The sequence below is a fragment of the Heterodontus francisci genome, chromosome 9, assembly GCF_036365525.1.
Source record: "Heterodontus francisci isolate sHetFra1 chromosome 9, sHetFra1.hap1, whole genome shotgun sequence".
NCBI lineage: Eukaryota > Metazoa > Chordata > Chondrichthyes > Heterodontiformes > Heterodontidae > Heterodontus > Heterodontus francisci.
This window is the reverse complement of record NC_090379.1, coordinates 90,981,700-90,999,848: the sequence shown is the minus strand read 5'-3', so window position 1 is coordinate 90,999,848 and position 18,149 is coordinate 90,981,700.

Sequence of the window (18,149 nt, the reverse complement as noted above, 5' to 3'; positions counted from 1 at the left end):
ATCTTGTAAAAGAACCTTTAGGGATGAGTGACCATAATATGATAGAATTTTACATTATGTTTGAAAGTGAGGTAGTTCAATCTGAAGCCAGGGTGTTAAATTTGAACAAAGGAAATTATGAAGGTATAAGGGGTGAATTGGCTGAGGTGGATTGGGAAAATACATTGAAAGGTATGACAGTACATAGGCAATGGATAGTCTTTAAGGAATTATTAGATAGTTTACAGCAACTATACATTCCTTCAAGGCACAAAAAACCCAAAAGTAAAGGCAGTCAATCGTGGATAACAAAGGAAGTTAAGGATTGTATAAGATTAAAAGAAAAGGCCTATAAAGCTGACAGAAATAGTAGTGAACCTGAGGATTGGGAGGATTTTAGAATACAGCTAAGGAGGGCCAAGAAACTGATAAAGAAAGGGAGAATAGAATATGAATATAAACTAGCAAAAAATATAAAAATGGACTGTAAAAGCTTCTATAGGTACGTAAAAAGGAAACGTTTAGCTAAGACAAGTGTGGGTCCATTACAAGCCAAGTCAGGAGAATTTATAATGGGAAATAGAGAAATGGCAGAGAAGCTAAATGATTACTTTGTGTCTGTCTTCACTAAGGAAGAAGCAAGAAATCTCCCAGAATTAGAGATCCATTGGACTAGGGAGAATGAGGAATTGAAGGAAATTAGTATTAGTAAGAAGGTTGTGTTGGAGAAATTAATGGGGCTGAAGGTTGATAAGTCCCCAGGACTAGATATTCTACATCCCAGATTGTTGAAAGAGGTAGCTATGGAGATAGTGGATGCATTGGTGATCATCTTCCAAAATTCTATATATTCTGGAAAGGTTCCTGCAGATTGGAAGGTAGCAAATGTCACACCACTATTTAAAAAGGGAGGGAGAGAGAAAACAGGCAACTACAGACCTGTTAGCCTTACATCAGTAGAAGGGAAATGTTAGAATCTATTTTAAAAGAATGTGATAAATGGATACTTGGATAATAATGATCCAATTGTGCATAGTCAACATGGATTTGTGAATGGGAAATCAGGTTTGAAGAACCTGTTGGAGTTTTTTTGAGGATGTTACTAACAGAATTGATAAAGGGGAGTCGGTGGACGTAGTCTACTTGGATTTTCAGAAGGCTTTTGATAAAGTCCCCCACAGGAATTATCTATCCCAGAGGGCTATGAAAGCTCAGTCATTGAGTATGTTTAAAGTAGAGATTGACAGATTTCAAAATACAAATTGCATAAAGGGATATGGGGATAGTGTGGGAAAAAGGCATTGAAGTGGATGATCAGCCATGATCATATTGAATGGCGAAGCAGGCTCGATGGGTTGAATGGCCTACTCCTGTTCCTATGTTCCTGTCCCTCCCAAGCATGTTACATTTACATATATCATATTATAAATTACTCATGTATTGTATCACAAAATATTATTTTCTGAAATAAATTACCTAATTTATATTTGAAGATATCAATAATATCTGCTTCCACCATCTCTCTTGGGAGCCTGTTAATGTTTACACAGATTTGTTTTGAATTTACCCCTCCCCCACTTCAAGCGCAGGCCATGCCCTCTGGTTCTACTGTTCTGAACAAGATCAAACAGCTCAGCATGGTCTACATTATCTTTTGAATCATATCACTTCTCAACCTTCTCTTTTCCAATGACAGCATTTTCTATTTACATAATTGCTCCTCATAATCCAATTCCTACATCCCCTCAATCATTCTGGTTGTTCTCTTCTATATCTTTACCAAAGCTACAATGTCTGTTTTGTACTGTGGTGACCAGAAGTGTATGCATTGAGTGCAGTCACACCAATAATTTATAAGGTGGCAGGATTACCTCACGATTTAGGTTCAATATTAACTGATATTGAATATACTGAGTATAGACCTGCTGAAAATCAAATTTTTTTCATCCATTTATGACTGCACTTGTTTTCATGATCTTTGGTATTTGTGAAACCAGGGTATATCTAGACTAAGAGATATAGGTGTACTGTCTTCATCATAATTGTGTGCATAAGTATAGGTCTACAAGGTAAAAACTATCCTTTATATAAAAATAAATACACAGATATTAATGACTAATTCTACAGTTGCTGAAAAAGTACAAGGTCAAGCCTGAGGTGTAGCAGAAATGATCTCAATAACAGTTTGCGGAAATGTAGCAGGCATATAGAGCCAGATAGTTAGGAGACTAAGGGAGTACAGTATGAATAGAGTTAGTTATGCACTAGAAAAAGATAAGGAGGGAAGCCATAACTGATATCCACAGTTTCTCATTCATGAGTACAACAAACAAGAAACATTCAGCAATGCACAAGCATATTACAACGGATTATCTAATAGATGGCCACTTTACACAGTACACTTGCATTTAACCAGACTCAGGTAGGACATATTGACATAATAGCATCACATTAGGGGATGTGATTAACTCTATAAGGATATAGCACACTAGAGCTCTTTATGGACTTTGACGTAGTATTGTCATTGTTGCCAATGAAAATAAGGGAATTGCGGACATGTTGAATACTTATTTTGAGTCAGTATTTACGGTAAAGGAAGAGGTCAGCAGGCCGGATATCCCAAGGAAACTAATAATGAATCAGGGACTCACCAAAATTAACAAAAAATAACAGTAATGAAGAAAATAATGGCACTTAAGAGTGACAGATACCAAGGATCCAATGGTTTCCATCCCAGGATTTTAAAGGAAGTAGGTGAGAACGTGCAGATAACCTAACGATAATCCTCCAATTTTCTCTTGATTTGGAAACTGTTCCTTATGATTGGAAAATTGTGCATATCGCTACTCTATTTAAGAAAAGTGAGAAAGAGAAACCAAAGAATTCTAAACCAGTTAGCCTAATATCTGTTGTCATGCAGGCCCCCACCTACCAAGAATGAGGTATACATTATTTTGCCTCGTGAACATTAAAACTTAAAGTTGCTGCTGGGAAGAAAGGAGGGCCTATCACAAGGAATTTCCAGGCCCCTTGCCGGAAAGACCTTTTTGCATGCTAGCAGACACAGTTGGAACAAAGGACCCAGTCCCTGCTTTCCCAATACACAGAAGACCTGGTCAGACTAGTTTAGTCACATGACTAAATGGCTGTTTGAATTTGAACTTGCCACAGAGTTTTAAAATGGAGAAAACTCTTTGCTCCTGGACTGAAAAGACCTCTCTCCTGTCTGCTGTCATCTCTTTCTCACAGAACTGAAGACCCATTGAAGACACATGAACCCCAAGAGAGAAAAGTCTCCTATAGTGAACAAGGTTTAAGAATACTGGGCCCCAACAAAAAGCAAGACTATTTACAATGGGACTACAGTGAGCTTGAAGCACAATAAACAAGAAACTCTTCTGATTGCCTCAAACCTCTCTACTTTATTTTTCTTCTCTTTTCTGTCTCTATTTGCGTGTGTGTATCACGTGTGCATGCTAGCGTGGCGCGTCATATATCCGTAGGCGTTAACCGTATTAGAGTTTAAGTTCAAGTTTTAATAAATTTCACTTTTCTTCTTTAAACTTAAGAAAGCCTGTTTGTGCTCATTTCTTTGCCTTATAATGGAAAGTGATGAACAATGATTCACCAAGGGGGAGCTCAAAACACAGTGTGTTTAAAATAAAACCCTGTTACAACAAGACCAGGTGAAGACTAAAAGGGACCCCTAGAACCTTTCTCACCTGGTGGTAACACTGTTGACAGGAAATTGCTAGAGTCTATAATTAATGATAGAGCACTTGAGCACCTTGAAAATTTTGAGCTGATTAGAGGGAGTCAGCATGGATTTGTGAAGGGTAGGTCATGACTGACGAATCTGATTGAGTTTTTGGAAGTGATTAAAGTAGTGGACAGAGGAATGTCTATTGATGTTATTTATATGGACTTCCAGAAGACATTTGATAAAGTCCCTCAGAAGAGACTGTTTGCAAAAGTTGAAGCCCATGGAATTGAAGGCAAATTATTGACCTGGTTCCGAAATTGGCTGAGTGGTAGGAGACAGAGAATAAGGATAATGGACAAGTATTTTGATTGGTAGGATATGACTTGCGGTGTCCTGCAAAGATCTGTGTTGGGGCCTCAAGTTTCACCATTTTTAGTAATAACATAGATTATTGCATAGATAGCCACATATACAAATTTTCTCATGACACAAAAATAAAAAGCATTGCAAGCAATGCAGCTGGAAGCAAAAATTACAATGAGATATTGATAGCTTAAGTGAATGTGCAAAACTGTGGCAAATGTGAGGTCGTCAATTTTGGACCTAAAAAGGATAGAACAAAGTATTTTCCAGATGAAAAGCTAGGAATTGTGGAGGTACAAAGAAACAGATACAAAAAATAATCAAAAAGTCTAATGGAATGCTGGCCTTTATATCTAGAGAATTAGAATACAAAGCCATGGTTATACCACACCTGGAGTACTGTGAGCAGTTCTGGGCACCACAGCTTAGGGGCATGGATTTTGTGCCCACAGCAGGGCTCCCGACGTCGGGCCAAAATGGTGGGGGAAATCCCGCCTGGAGCCCCCACCCCCGGAGCGATTCTATGGCACATGGCTAATTAAAAGCCCAGCGCTGGGATACCCGCACTTTTAAATATGGAGATCCCACCTCCAAGAGCTGCCGGCCAATCACAGAGTCAGCAGCTCAGCAGTATCAGCAGCGCTACATTGGAAGCAGTGGTCACTGCCAGTACTGCAAGAGGCCTTGGACCCAAGCCCAATGCTGGAGCCCGGATCCAAGGTAAGTGAGGTGGGGTCGCTGGGGCCAGTCCAGAAGGCCCCAGCAGGGTGGGAGAGTGTGCGTTAACAGCAAGGGGGAGTGCGGGGGTTGAGGGAGTTGCAGGTTTTCCTGTGGGAGCCTTCATGGGCCACAGGAGATCCCCAAAGCCCACGGTGGTGTTGCCTCGTTTTACTGGGCAACCTCCCTGCGTGATGGAGGCCCCCCACTTGGCACTGGTTAAATCCCAGCGGTGGTAATGAGAGGCCCTTAAGCGGCCATTAAAAAGCCACATAAGGGCCTCAATTGGCCTCTAGGTGGGAAGGCTGTCATTGGCCTACCCTGCTCCCAACAAAATTGCATTCTGATGGACCCTCCAACACCAACCGCACCCCCCCAACCTCCTGTCGCAATTCAATGTGCACCCCCATCTTCGAACCCATCTTGGAGGGCTTATAAAATTCAGCCCGAGGAAGCGTTTACTGGCCTTGGAGGAACTGCAGCACAAGTTTACCAGAATGATGCCTGGACTCCAAGGATTAAATTACGAGGAGAAGTTACACAAACAAGGGTTATATTCCCTCCAAGCACAGAATACACATGTAGATCAGCAAAGTACCAGGTTCAATATCTGCTCTATGCAGTCAGCTGATCGCAGCCAGGACACTAGTTGATCAGTTGAGATGCTACAAATGGATTTGTTGCTGTTAGCCTGGGAATGAGTAGAGGAGAGGGGAAAATCAGTCAGAAATCTACTCCTGGACTGAAATATTGGGTCCCTGAAGTCAGGAACGGAGGCAGGAGAGCCTTGAAATTACCGGCACTGGGCACTGTTACGAGATGCCATTCCTGGAACCGGCAATAATCACCAAGGCGGGTGGAGGGAGGGACAAGAATCCCGCTCTTCTCCCCATTGAGGCCAATTAAAACTGTTTAAAAGCTCGTTAAAAGCTAGTCAAGGCTGGAACTTGAAATTTTTAAAGGAATGCAAGACATCAAGAAAACACTATATGCCAAATGAGAAATATTAATCCATTGGTTGGAAACCTACATTAGACTTTTAATGGAGGAAATCCTACCGTTTACTTTTAAAAACTGGTAGCCAAGATGGCCACTACAATTTGCATCTGAAACACCTTTGCACTTTGCAAGGCCCAACTGGAGCCAGAAGTCTAACAAGAAGCCCAACCAGGCCAATGCTTTGGCTAACTGAGTAGGTGATCCAGATCACCCTCGTTAGTGGGACATTCAAAGCCATCTTGAGGCATTCATGAATGGAGACGTCCCTTCAGGGGTTAAACACTGACAATACCACCTGAGAGAGGTTTTGGGTTTTAGACTTTGGACCGCATTAAAAACAAAGGGGATTGAGGGAACCATGTTACCATCTCCCCAGGCTGTGTAAAACTGGGAGTTTTGTTACACACAATAGAGACAAGCAGGAACTTGAGTATGCAACAGCAGAGAAAACTGTGTGCCGCCCTTTCTCTCTCTCTCCCCAGAAAACATCAAGTTTGAAAACAGTCTGCAACTGTGGACCCTCCATGCCCACAGATTGCTACAGCCAGAGACCAGGGGAAGAGAGCCACCTACAATTTTGCCTCCAAGAAAACCCTGAGCAAAGCCGGCCAATCATACAGTGCAGTTTGACCAGCCAGAGACTTCAAGAATACAACTGCAGCCAGAAGACCACCGAATCATCCAACCTCAGACTGTGTATTTAACTTTTATTTATTCTGGACTTCAATCCAACCAAAAAACCTACTTTCCACTTTGTAATCTATTTGTGTGTGTGTGATCCTCGTGTGAATGTGTCGCATTTTAAAAAATTATTTTTAGATCAGGTTTAGCTTGTTGAGTACAATAAACTTACCTCTTTCTTGTTTAAACTCAAGAAAACCTGTCCGATTGGTTCTTTCACGATCACGTTAAAGGTAAAAGGTAAAACACTCACTGAGGTGGTAAGCACAACCACTGTTTAAAAATAAAAAAAAATCCCGTTACGCTCAAATAAGAGGAAGGTTGAGAGGGGCGACTGTGACCCCCTCCTCATAGCCCTGCCAATAGTGTCAAAGTCATTGTGACCTTGAACTTCTTTGCTTCTGGCTCAGTCCAAGGATCAGCTGTGGACCTCGGTGGTATCTCGCAAGCAGCTGCAAGGTATTGCAACGCGCAGGTCACTGATGCCCTCTTTTCCAGGGCTGGACAATATATTCATTTCACAACAGACACAGTCTCGCTGGGAAAGAGGACATTGGATATCACTGCCATCCCTGGATACCCCCAGGTGCAGGACATCATCCATTGCACCCATGTAACCATCAAGGCACCCAGACACTGCTCACTCAGATTTTTCAAGAGGAAGGGCTTCCATTCCTTCAACGTTCAACTGCTCTGCAACCACAACAAGAGCTTCCTCCATGTGTGCGCTCGCTTTCCTGGCAGCTGCCATGGCTCCTTCATCATTTGGCAGTCGGGATTGACTCAGATCTTCACACCAAACCCCAAAGTGCATGGATGAATCCTAGGGAACAAGAGATTTCCCTTGACGATATGGATACTCACCCCTCTACGGGAGCCCCAGACAGAGGTACAGAGGCAATACAACCAATGCCATCAGTAGGACCATCCTTGAACAAGCCATCAGGCTTCTGAGGATGCAGTTTCAGTGCCTGGACCAATACCCTCTCACAAGGGATCAGTCATTGTGATGGTCTGCTGTGCTCTCCAGAAATGTGGACTTTGAGAACGGTGAGGCCTTGGAAGAAGTCAGCTCATCCAGGGAGGAGCAGGAGCAGGTGGTGAGAGAGGAGGAGGAAGAGGAGACGGAGGAAGATGACACTGAACAGAGAGGTGCATTTGCTGCATAATGAGATGGCCCCCCTGCTGCCCTCTTCTACCTCATGGCCTCCAGCATTAGATCCAGGTCAGCATCGATGAAATGAGGGGTAGCCCTGCTCTGTGTGTCAGACCTTTGGCTCCCCTGTGACATCTCACTTCCCTCTGGTGCAGTGGAAAAGCTTTGGCACAATCAGCATATCTCTCCCCAAGGACAATCAGCAGCCTCAGTGATGGCTGCCGTGGGGTGTCTAAATGAGTCCCACACTTCATCTGGCCCACCTCCATTTCTGCCCTCATCGGCTCTAATACCCGTCTCCACACCAATTAAGGGCTCATCCCCATTAAAATCTTGACTTTAAATCAGCTTCCCACCAGAGGCGGGATTCTGATCTGATAACAAACCCGGCTCCTGTTTCTCTCAGTGGCGAAAATTCAGCCCCTGATCTCTACCTGCTTACCCATATAGAAAAGTAAATGATCATCTTGAACTGATTTCCATAGTAGAGTTAGCAGCCAAAACTCACTGCCGAGGCTCCCAGGTGAAGAGTGACCATTTGCATGGAGTACTGGTGAGTCACTCATACCTGTGAAACTGTATCCAAGTGTCCTCAGGAAAACAGAAGTGTCAACCCGCCAGGGCCATCCTGGAGTTTACAGGAATTAAAGATTAATCTCCTGCAAACTATCAAACCAGGAGAAAAATCTGAGAGGCATCAAAAAAATGTGTGCTTTCTTCATTTCCTTTGAGAACTTGCATTTGTTAGTTATAGAAGTATTGGAAATGGGAAAAAGGCTTTTTGACTGGGTAGAGAAGTTGGAGGCTAGTGGACATGTGATGAAACCTCCAGGAATAAATCCACCCAGAGTAGATTACTTTAAACAGAGGGACTAGCTGAGTTACTCTTACAGAGAGCTGACATGGACACAACAGGATGAATTGTCTCCTTCTGTGCTGTAACCATTCTATGAGATAATTCAAGGTTTTATATTTGATAAAATTGGTTAATTCAATTTGATGAGAACAGCAGAAAGGACTTGTTGTTTGATATGATCTACCAGTCTTTGGTATTAATTTCTCTACCATGGTCTACCGCAAACCTACTGGTCAATACACGCGTTGGGATTCTTATAGTTCCACGTGCTATAAGATTGGCCTTATTGGCAATCTCATAAATAGGGCCCGAGCCATTTGCTCACCATGCTCACCAGCTTGATGCTGAAATAGGGCGAATCAAAGACATCCTGCGTGACAATGTCTACCCTGATCAGATCATTTCTCGCTGTATATCATGCAAACTTATGAATGGGCCTAAAGCCTTCTTTTTAGGCCCTGAAAAGTGCCCAATCTACCTCAAGTTACCCTGAAAGGGTAATGTATCCCAAAAATATGAGCATCAGGTAAGGCTAGCTGCTTCACACTGCTACTATGCAGTAGCAACACGTGTGGTGTCCGCCATTAACAGGATGCTGCCGTCAAGCCAAAAAGAGGTCCTACCTATCACAGAAATGAGTAATGTGATATATGAATTCTAGTGCCAGTGTGATGCTAGGTATATAGGCCATACGTCCCAAAGACTGGCGGATCGTCTCAAGCAACATGTCCTTTCTGCTGTTCACAACGGGCAAGGTACGGGCTTTACCCAACCAGCCTGTGCTTGCAAAACTCAAAACACAGTGTCCAACATTAGATGTGATTCCACGATTGGACAACTTTTGCTAAACAATCCACAGCATGCTAAGAATTACATTGACAACCAATTTGCAGTGTGGTGCATTTGTACGTACCAGAAGCTACATATATTAATACATAGGGCCCTGTTCTTTGCAGACAGAAAGAAAATGTACGAACATTGCGCCTGTTTCAGCTGAACAAAATAAGTGACAGCCATTTGCTGGTTCATTCCTCCGGGTAATGCCTTGACCAGAGTCAAGTTGCCTGGTTTAAATTTTAAACAAAGCTTGGCAGTTAACCGTCAGTCACCGTAAACTGATGCATTCACCATGGCAAAGTCTCTACCAATCAGACTTCACTTGCCAACCAATCAGCACTTTCTTCTCATGCAGTATAAGTTGTTGTTTTCCCTTACATTGGTTATTCTTGCGATTGTCCTGATGAGTGCAAGACGAAAAGCTTCGACGACATCTCTATTTTCAGCAATACTCAAGTTCAGTACTACTAAACAACTGTTTGAAAGATACATTATATGAAAGCAGCAACTCCAAATTTCTTGCCAAATTTTCTCCCTCACCTCCTTTCCAAAACCCATTAGTTCATGGTGGGATATGATTCAAAAGACAAGTGTTTTTTCATTTGAGAGTGTGCTGGCAACAAATTTAACATGGAGGGACACAACAGTCAAGCTGAATCTTGTTTTCAACAATGTGTGCCTCCGTGGTCTTCCAGCAGAGATTGCTGAATTGTGATTTGTAGTAGGAGTATCCAGACTAATTTTCCCTTCCCAGCTCAAAGACTGAACTCTTCGCTGGATGAACCCACTGAGTCATTGGGACAAATCATTAACTTTCCAACAGGGGTCAGTTTGGACTGAGTTTTGAACACTCTAATTCCCAACCATTATAATTTTAAAACATAATAAAAACAGTAATTAAATAAAACTTCATAAAATTTTGTTTTTGCTTTTGTAAATTTCATTGGCTGAAAATGGTAATTGGAAAATTGTTGAAGATTGAGATAATTTTTCAAGATGTTTGATTCCAATTATAATTAAGAAGTGAAATTTCACACATTGTTGACTCATACTTGGTAATCACATACTACAGCAATACTGTGAATTTAAAGGGGCACTGTTGTGGACAAATGTTTTTTGGAAGTAATTTTTCACTGGTTTTCCAACAAGTGATGAGGTAGATGTCAGTAATATCACAAGAATATCACCCATCATTTGTGATATCAATGCAAGAAAAAACCTGCAGCTTTTCTGTCCCCTTCTTTTTTCAACAGTACATGTACATTACTAAATACACATTTTAAGGGCGAGACTGCTTGTTTTTACAGTATTTTTCATTCTTCCCCATTTCATTTTCTTCCTGAGCCAGGCATCATCTCTGACTCATAAAGTAGGCAAGTGACCTGCTCTCACTCAATGGCCTGAATTTGGTGAGCCCATGACGGGTCATGGCGGCAAACAGGAAAGTGGGCGCCATCCCTGCTCGTCACGTGTGTGGCCAGGCGACCGCGATCACGTGGTGAGTGGCCAATTATGATAATGGAGCCGCAGGGCGGAGCCAATTGCAGAAAGGGGGAGGGATTTCAGATGCCGAATATGTTGTCAAATGACTCCTGAGCAAGTGCTGGAGCCATTAAAGCCCTGATAGCCCTGCTTGCATTGCTGACTTGGATTCATTTGCAGTGCTCTCTGGTGAAGCCGTTGTTGTAGTGACTCATGAACCCCTCAGCCTCCAGAGAAGGATGCCACAGAATGACAGAGGTGGGATGGCCCCACAGTTTAGAGATGCCTCCCTCAAGATTCTCCTCCAGGCTGCAAAGGAAAGGCGGGAGGTTCTCTTCCCCAGTGATGGCAAGAAGAGGTCCTCCCGCCTGACCAAGCAAGCCTGGATGGAGATAGCTGAGGAGGTCAGTAGCCATGGGGTCACCCTCCCCGGACATTGGTACAGTGCTGCAAGAGGGTCAACAACCTCCTGACTGTTCCATACCTCTCTCCTTTTTAGGGATTGCATGTGGCTATGCAGGAGGTAAAAAGGACATGGTGAGGGAGGCACCATGACGGAGCTGACAAAGGGGTTAAGCATCACCACATCCTGACAGATGCATGGCTGCATCTCAGCCACAGGCCACCTTCTTTCACAGCTCACCCCCATTGACTCCCCTGAGAGCTGACCGGAGGATGAGGATACCCCAGTAGGAGACAAGAGGCTGCCACTAGCAGAACTATCATGTTGATCTCTCTGCGAAGTATGACTATCATCCTCTTTCCACTTGCAGGACAAGAAGGCCCATAACAGCAGGGAGACATCACAGACTGACAGAGGCCTCCCAGATCTTCGGCCTCTTTCGACAGTTGAGGAGGAAGCACTTGAATTAGCGGGGACCCAGAGTGGCTGCTCAATAGCTAATGGTGAGACTGGAGTCTCCGCGCAAGATAGTTATGATTGTCTTCCATCAACATATAGTTCACTTTCGGAGACCCACATACTGCATGGTTTGCATGACAAGATCTGCACAGCCCAACCCACACATGTTTGTGTTATCTCATGCAGGTCGTCGTCCACAGGAGGCTCCAGCTGAAGGGGTGGGGGGAGCAGCCGTCAACCTCGGAGGATGATCAGCAGTCAGAGGAAGCACCGTCACATGACGCTCCTGCACCTTCCACCAGTGCAGATACTTTCACCTCGGTGGGTTTCCACTCATCTGTAGAATCAGGGTCACATGCTGGTGAGAACACTGCACACGTGCCCGAGCAGCTGGCTGAGGCTGAGACAGGCGAGGCCTCTCACAGTCGGAGAACTCTGGGTGGCCAAGTCCATGCTGAGCCCTAGGTTCATGATGAGCCTCCAGTATTGACAGTACAGGGCATACTGGAGATACAGAAAGGGGAAAGGCAACATCTGGCAGAGATGGAGGAGTCCACCCATGCCATGAAATAGCACAGCACTTGGAAAACTATGACAGGATCGGACAAAGTCAACATGGATTTACGAAAGGGAAATCATGCTTGACAAATCTACTGAATTTTTTGAGGATATAACTAGCAGAATAGATAAGGGAGAACCAGTGGATGTGGTGTATTTAGACCTCAGAAGGCTTTTGATAAGGTCCCACATAAGAGATTAGTGTGCAAAATTAAAGCACAAGGGATTCGGTGTAAGGTACTGACATGGATAGAGAACTAGTTGGCAGACAGGAAACAAAGAGTAGGAATAAACAGGTTTTTTTCCGAGTGGCAGGCAGTGACTAGTGGGGTACCGCATGGATCAGTGACAGGACCCCAGCTAGTCACAATATATATTAATGATATAGATGAGGGAATTAAATGTAATATATCCAAGTTTGCAGATGACACAAAGCTGGGTGGGAGTGTGAGCTGTGAGGAGGATGCAGAGAAGCTCCAGTGTGATTTGGACAGATTGAGTGAGTGGGCAAATACATGGCAGATGCAGTATAATGTGGATAAATGTGAGGTTATCTGCTTTGGTGGCAAAAACAGAAAGGCAGATTATTATCTGAACGGCGATAGATTGGGAAACGGGGAGGTGCAGCGAGATCTGGGTGTCCTTGTGCACCAGTTGCTGAAAGTAAGCATGCAGGTTTAGCAGGCAGTTAAGAAGGCAAATGATATGTTGGCCTTCACAGCGAGAGGATTCGAGTACAGGAGCAAGGATGTCTTGCTGCAATTATACAAGGCCTTGGTGAGACTTATGGAGTATTGTGTGCAGTTTTGGTCTCCTTAGCTGAGGAAGGATGTTCTTGCTATGGAGGGAGTGCAGCGAAGGTTCATCAGACTGATTCCTGGGATGGTAGGACTGACTTATGAAGAGAGATTGGGTCGATTAGGCTTGTATTCACTAGAGTTTAGAAGAATGAGAGGTGATCTCATAGAAACCTACAAAATTCTAGCAGGACTGGACAGACTAGATGCAGAAAGGATGTTCCCGATGGTGGCAGAGTCCAGGACTAGGGGTCACAGTCTAAGGATAAGAGGTAAGCCATTTAGGACTGAGATGAGGTGGAATTTCTTCACCCAGAGAGTGGTGAACCTGTGGAATTCTCTACCACAGAAAGCAGTTGAGCCCAAATCATTAAATATATTCAAGAATGAGTTAGATATAGTTCTTAGGGCTAAAAGGGATCAAGAGATACGGGGAGAAAGCGGGAACAGGGTACTGAGTTTGGATGATCAGCCATGATCGTATTGAATGGCAGTGCAGGCTCGAAGGGCCAAATGGCCTACTCCAGCTCCTATTTTCTATGTTTCTCTGTCTCAGGTGTGTGAGCACATGGCTTCCTCCGTCAAGAGGGTGGTGACTCTCATAGAGAGCCAGATCCCACAGACGCACAGAAACCTGCACATCATTGCCTTGGCCATGAGTCCAACGCAGCAGTAGCAAGGCGAGAGAAGGGCAAGGTTCCTGGAGTCTTCTCCAGCTCCTTGTCCTTCTCTGGCCAGCAGGGAGGTTCACGTGAGCCCTGAAAGGGAGGAGGAGAAGCTGATTTCCACAGCTGGGGGCTCCCCTCAGGTTACTCTGACTGTGGACAGTGGCTCCTCAGCCCCTCCGCCAGACAACCCAGCTCCAGCAGCCATGATGCCTGAGGAGATTCCTGCACCTGTGCAGGAAACCCTCAGACAGCCGGGGCTCTCCAGACCTCAGGCACCCAGACGATGGCTGCCGAAGTAATCACAGGCCAAGGGACAGCCGAATCAACAGCCTGCCTCCAGCCCAGCTGCTAGAAGCATTCGTAAACGTATAAAGAAAACCACCTAGACATACTTGGGGTTTCACGGGTGTTTGAAATTTGCCATTTGTTTTGTCTTATAAAGTTTTTTTGTTTTTGAAATAACTTTCATTGTGGAAAATGATTATTCTATCATGCAGTAATTGTGAGCTGCCAATGTAGGCACAGCTTTCATTCGATTAGTATCTCCCATGGGCCATAGCACGCGGTTAAGCTGGGCGCTAGGCATGGAAGACAAGTAGAAAAGAGACAACAGACTAAATACATTGGAGGTGAGACTTTATTGATTTCACTCAGAGGCCATCATGTGGCTGGAAGCGGATAAGTACGAGACTGTCTCTTGCCTCCTTGGCCCGTTGCTCAATCTGCCTGACCTCTGATGCAAGGGGTTCGACATCCAGGGCTGCCTGCTCATCACTCTCCTCTGCATCCTCCGCGTCGATTGAGGAGTGGTATCAACCATGTCCTCGTCATACAACGCCTTCCCCCTCTGCAGGGCTAGATTGTGCAGAGCACAACAGATCACCAGGATATACGAGACCCTCGCTGGGCCATACTGCAGGGCTCCACCGGATTGATCCAGGCACCGGAATCTCATCTTCAGCAACTCAGTAGCCTGCTCGATGGTTGCTCGGGTTGAGCCGTGGCAGATGTTGTATCTTTCCTCTGCTGCAGTGTGAAGGTTCCTCACCGGCGTCAGTAGCCATGTCATCAATGGGTAGCCCTTGTCACCAAGAATCCATCCCTGAAGGCCAGCTGTGGCACCTGGGACTGTCGAAGTATGTAGGCATCGTGGTTGCTTTCCTGGAAGTGGGCACACACCTGCAGGAAACGCGTTCGGTGGTCTCAGATCAGTTGAATGTTGATGGAATGGAAGCTCTTCCTGTTGATGAAGATGGCTGGCTGCTCCTTGGGAGCCTTGATGGCCACATGCATGCAATCTATCACACCTTGCACCTGAGGGAATCTAGCGATGGCTCCCAACCCAATGGCCCTCTCTGCCTGACTGTCAGGGTCGGTCCAGTAGTGCACATAGTCACCAGCCCTCTTGAACAGGTCACTGGTCACCTCCTTGATGCAGCAGTGGGCTGCTGCATGGGAGACACCACACATTTCCCTGGTGGATCCCTGGAAAGATCCAGACATGCAAAAGTTAAGTGCCACTCTGATCTTCAAGGCCACTGGCATAGGGTGACCACCGAATCCCATAATTCGCAACTCATCCTGCAGTAGGGCACATAATTCAATGACGGCCTCCTTGGAGAGCCATAGTCTTCGCTGACAACTTCGCTTGGACATTTGGAGGTAGCTGAATCGAGTCCGGTACACCTCTGGTACAGGTGGGCCATTCTTGGCATGGCCGCCTGCTGTCACTCTCGTCATAGAGCTTCACGGTGTAGCTGCCTCCTGACCCTCTCTCCATTGGAGGTGCTGCATCATGCCACAGGGGTCCAAAAAGACAGGGGTGGTTGAGATCCATGCCAGGTGATCAGGAGGCCTCCAGAGCCCTGTCCTTGCAGAGACAAACCTGCCTTGGCAGCTTTCCCTTTGCTACTCCTCTCGGCAGTCTCACTAATGGCCCTCAGTGCCCACCCTTGCTGACAGCTGACCCTCTCACGCGATAGTATCAGAACCCGGTACTGGGCAGCTTGCAGAAGACCCAAGAATAATCCCTCCCACCCGTGCAGACCACCCAAGCCCAAGTTCCCCCTCCCCAACTTGCAGATCACCCGAGACCAAGCGCCCCTTGCAGAGTGCACAGCACTGTAGGCGAACAGTGGTCTCCGCTCCCCTGCTTCCCCTGTGCAGTACTGGTCATGGCTGCCTACCCATCGCAGCATGGAGGCCTTGCCTCGGTCCTGCCTGCTTTTAAAGGCCGGGGATCTGAAGGCACATACACATGAGGGCTGCCCGTCATCCACTTAATTCCAAGCCCCCATTGAATCATGATCAATTGCATACTAATGTATTAAAACTAACTGTTCTACAATTTAAATTGCACTCCTGTTGCATCTGGGCGGCAACACCACCTTGGTACTTTCCCACCACTAACTAAGTCCGGAACCAATGTCACCACGTCAGATTTCTGGATGGACTCGTCGACGCTATTCTCTGGACCTCACATCTCCATTCCCACTCCAAATGGGTTCACTAAATTCAGCCCCATGTGAAGCTACTTACACCAAGTCACTAGTAGGAAAGAGAGAGAATGAACTTGTTTGTGTATAGAGCATTGTTCACAATCTCAGGATGTTCCAAAGTGCTTTACAGCCAATTAAGTACTTTTGTAATGTAGGAAACGCGGCAGCCAATTTGCATACAGTAAGGTCCCACAAACTGCAATGTGATAATGACCAGGTAATCTGTTTTAGTAATGTTGGTTGAGGGCTAAATATTGGCCAGGAGACCAGGGTGAGCTCCCCTACTCTTCATCAAAATGTTGCCATGGGATCTTTTACATCCACCTGAGCGGGCAGACGGGGCCTCGGTTTAATGTCTCGTCCAAAAGACCCACAACCTTCAAACTCAGAAACTAGAATGCTATCACTGAGCCATGGCTGACACAGTAGGTGCACAGGAGCAGACCAAGTTACATTCCCCTCCCATTTCTTCCCCTTCATGTGAGAATGCAACTGATCCCCACTCAGCACTACCCCACAGCAGATTTTTATTTCATTGAGTGAAAACTGCAGACACAATCTCAAAGGCATTGGATTTTAAATTAATTTACCATGATGGCATTCAACAATGCTACACACAAAAGACATGGAACAGCTCCGATTGGGTGCCTGAATTTAATCAATCTTCCCCAACATTGGTCTGTTGTTTTCAACAACTAAAAGGTAACACGGAGTAAACCTCAGGGGCTCCTGCTCAACTACAGTTCGCACCAGGGCAGAAGATCTCAGCTTTTATCAAAGTGTGTCCTAAATTAACTCATCTCAGCTGGGTTACAATTAGTGTCACACCCAAAGTTGGAGAGGAGAAAATCTTCAGGGTTGCTGCTGTCACATGATGGTGGAGATGTGAAAGGCCATTCAGACCATCTTGGCTTATCCTTCAGAGTCCCCACCATGACATCCAGCTGTTTGTTAAATGTTTCCAGCGTTTTTGTCTCCACTATCCTACCAAGAAGTCCATTTGTCTGTTGATCATCTTTGTGTGATAAAGAATTATCTGGTATTGGTCACAGATTTGCCTTTTACTAATTTGAACCAGTATCCCCTTGTTCAATTCCTTAGGTTTAATCCAAAGTAGTGTTCAAGGCCAAAAGTGCAAGTTTCTTTAGTCTCTTCTCATGAATCGGTTGTCTGAATTTAAGGATCAGTCTCATGGCTTTGAACTGCCTTGGGGCTTGAATGTCTCCCTTGTGTCTTACTGAACAGAACTGGACACAGCAATCAAGAAGTCGTATGACCAGAACACTTTATAGTTTGAGCATGTCTTCCTTTATATGTATATATATTGCTGCTCCTCAGTGATTGGGCATGTTGAGTTTCAAATCTACTGAAACCTTCAGATCGCTTTCAAATTCATCCTTGGCTGTTCCAACAACTTCCATGGAGCAAAGAAAGAACTTCCACTTACAAAGAAGCTTTCATCCTCTGAACATCTTCCAGCACTTCACAGCTTTTGAATTGCAGTTCTTGTGGTTTTGTGGCAGTTAATTTATGCAAAGTCTACATTTGAATGACTAGGTCATTTGTTTTAGTGGTATCGACGAAGAGAGGAATGTTGGCCAGGAAAGCTCTGTTCATCTTTGAAAAGTTTCATAGGATCTTTTATGTTCACTTGAATGGGTAGAGATGACCAGTTTAATGTCTCATCCAAAAGACAGCATCTCTAACACTGCAGAAGTCCTTCAGTGTTGCACTGGAACATCAGCTTTGATTATGTATTCAAGTCCTGTCATGAGACTTGACTGCACAAATTTCTGACTCAGAGGACAGACTCAAGCTCAGACTGAGCCAAGCACAAGTACATTTTTTTTCTGTCTACGTGCAGTATTTTACATCTGTTAAATTCCTTCTGCCATTTTTCCTCCGACTTACATATTTTGTCTAACTTGCTTTGTAGTTCCCATGATAATCCTCAGGTCCAACTGCCCCTCCTGACTGGTATTATTTGGTGATT